The sequence below is a fragment of the Bison bison genome, unplaced genomic scaffold (genome assembly GCF_000754665.1).
Source record: "Bison bison bison isolate TAMUID 2011002044 unplaced genomic scaffold, Bison_UMD1.0 scf7180017864035, whole genome shotgun sequence".
Lineage (NCBI taxonomy): Eukaryota > Metazoa > Chordata > Mammalia > Artiodactyla > Bovidae > Bison > Bison bison.
This window is the reverse complement of record NW_011494607.1, coordinates 17,868,185-17,871,098: the sequence shown is the minus strand read 5'-3', so window position 1 is coordinate 17,871,098 and position 2,914 is coordinate 17,868,185.

Below are 2,914 nucleotides of genomic sequence, written 5' to 3'. Positions count from 1 at the left end.
CATTAGACACATCTTATTGTTTCACATTAACTCAGGCAACAGTTTTGTCAAACTTTCCGGCGATATATAAGAAGGCCCTCTTCTCTCCAGTGCTGCTGTGTCGCTTCAGTCGTGTCCGACTCTGTGAGACCCCATAGACGGCAGCCCACCAGGATCCCCAGTCCCTGGGATTCTCCAGGCAAGAACAGTAGAGTGGGTTGCCATTTCCTTCTCCAGTGAATGAAAGTGAAAAGTGAAAGTGAAGTCGCTCAGTCGTGTCTGACCCCCAGTGACCCCATGGACTACAGCCTTCCAGACTCCTCCACCCAAGGGATTTTCCAGGCAAGAGTACTGGAGTGGGGTGCCATTGCCTTCTCCGTTTCTTTCCAATAGCCAATAACAATTCCTCCACAGATCTTTAGGGTCTAACTGATAGCCTGCTCAGGCACTAGTGGTAGGGAATCCGCTTGCAGGAGACACAAGAGATGCAAGTTAGATGGCTGGGATAGGAAGATCCCCTGGAGGAGGAAATGGCCACCTATTCCAGTATTCTTGCCTGGAAAATCCCATGAACAGAGGAGCCTGATGGGCTACAGAGCATGCGGTCACAAAGAGTTGGACATGACTGAGCACTCGCACACACACATACTCTCTTTAGGTCTTTGCTAACACTCTCTTTGAAGCCCTGTGAGCTTTCACTAACTGTCCTTGAGACTTTTGCAGCTTATACTTGTTTCTGATCCCAAAGTCAATGCCACACACTTTAGAACTTTTGTTTCAGGAGGGTCCCACTTCAGGGACCCAGCTATATTTCAGTTATCTATGGCTGTATAACATACCACCCCCAAATATCATGGCTTCAAATAGCCACAATCATTTAATTTGCTCACAAATGTGCACTTTTGAGCTCAGTAATTACAAAGTCAGCAGGTCCAGCTTATCTCTGTTGCATTGGGTTGTTGAGGATAGATCAACTTGGGGGTGGAAGGTCCACTGTGTGTGTGTGTGTGTGTGTGTGTGTGTGCACTATTACATGTTCATTCAGGCATTTTGCAGTAAAAGGTTGACAGAGGTGCAAAGAAATGTTTCTTTGTAGAGAATAACCTAAAATAGATCTTGTCAGAGCTGTTGCTTGTTTGCTTGTTCCTATGGAAATGGGCAATTGGGGGGTGGCAGGAGAGTGTTTTCTTGTGGTTAGGGCAGGTTGAAAGTTATGAAAGGTATGAGAAAAAAGGCAGAGCAGAGCATAGATGCTGAAATAAATGTTTGTAATAGGTGACGACTGGAGTCACTTAGAAGACCAACTAATTAAATTTGGCTGAGACATTAACAGAGGGGCATTTCTTATCATTTTCATATAAAATTTAGTAATTCTTTGGAGGGTTTGAGAACATGGAGATCTTTGCTCGGACATAGGTGTCTTATGACTGCCACATCCACAGGACCATTATGAGGTTTCTCTAGATGACTTGAAGATGGAGTACCTCAACTGAGCACAACTGTAGCAGGAAAAATGGAGCATGGCAGATGCCTTTAGGGATGGCATTTGACAGAACTTGTTTGTGAACATATGTGACATATACACTCTCTGGGGGGTTCAAGAAATAATCACAGAATAATTCTGGTGGGTTAATTTCTGGGATTGTTTTGCCGTGCAACAATTAAATAAACAGCTTCAAGCAAAGTTATGTGGGCATAAAAATTAACATGATGCCATTTTACACGCATGGGCTGGAGTGGCCTGGACAGCAGTTTCAACTGCCATAAGGTCAAACACGGCAACTCATCTTCTTCCTGGAGAGTTGTTACCTGGGAATCGTTATTTCTGAATGCAAGAGAAAGAGTACCTTGGGTGAAGTGGTACATCGACTGCCTCCATCAGAATAACTATGACATTTGGAATGACTATGTTTTTTGGGGTTAAGACTTACATTTTTGGAGTGCAATAGGGATGATTTGACTGTGAAAAAAAGTGGAAAATGCATAAACAGGCTTCCTACCTGGGTCTATATGTATCTGTACACGCACGTGTTTCAGTGTTTTCTTATGTGCCTAAATAGGAATTTGGGGAAGGCTGATAGCCTAGTATCATTTTAATTGGGAAGCATCATTTAAATTTTATGAAAAAAACAGAGAAGAACATTTCTGTCATCTGTGTGAGAAGATCATTTTCTATGAATGATAATCTGGAACGATCAAAGACACTTTTTAGACCAACATAAAGTATTAATAATAAATAATTATAGTAGTACTGTGTTGGTTGTACTATGCACTCGGTTTTTCATTATCTATTTTTCTCTGCTCTCTGAGTTATTTAAAATCCGGGATTTCAATAATTCCAGTACTCTCTCATACAAAGTCCTCTGTTCTATAAACAGTGGGATGAATACATTAGTATAAGAGATAACAAAACACCTGAAATGAGGGCACCCCAGGCCAGAAGATGTTCACTGTGCAAAGCCTTTGAAGGCAGACATTACTTCTCAGAAGGAGTTATAAATTTGATTTGAACAAGACAAGACCAGCATGAAGTTTTAAATCACTTCTTATACACAAGATCTCAACAGGCATGAATGAAAACAAAATAAAGAACACTTGAGAAAATCTAAACTAGCTACCTGAAAATTTTACTTTTGAAGAACGTGTCAATAAGGAAGCATACACTTCATCACCTTTCAACTTTATCAGATACCAGGACTTGGAGATTTTTAAATGGACATGACCTCTCTATTAAAAAGCAGAGACGAGTTGCCAGTCCAGGTTTGATGCACGGTACTGGATGCTTGGGGCTGGTGCACTGGGACGACCCAGAGGGAGGGTAGGGGAGGGAGGAGGGAGGAGGGTTCAGGATGGGGAACGCGGGTATACCTGTGGCGGATTCATTTCGATATTTGGCAAAACTAATACAATATTGTAAAGTTTAAAAATAAAAAAA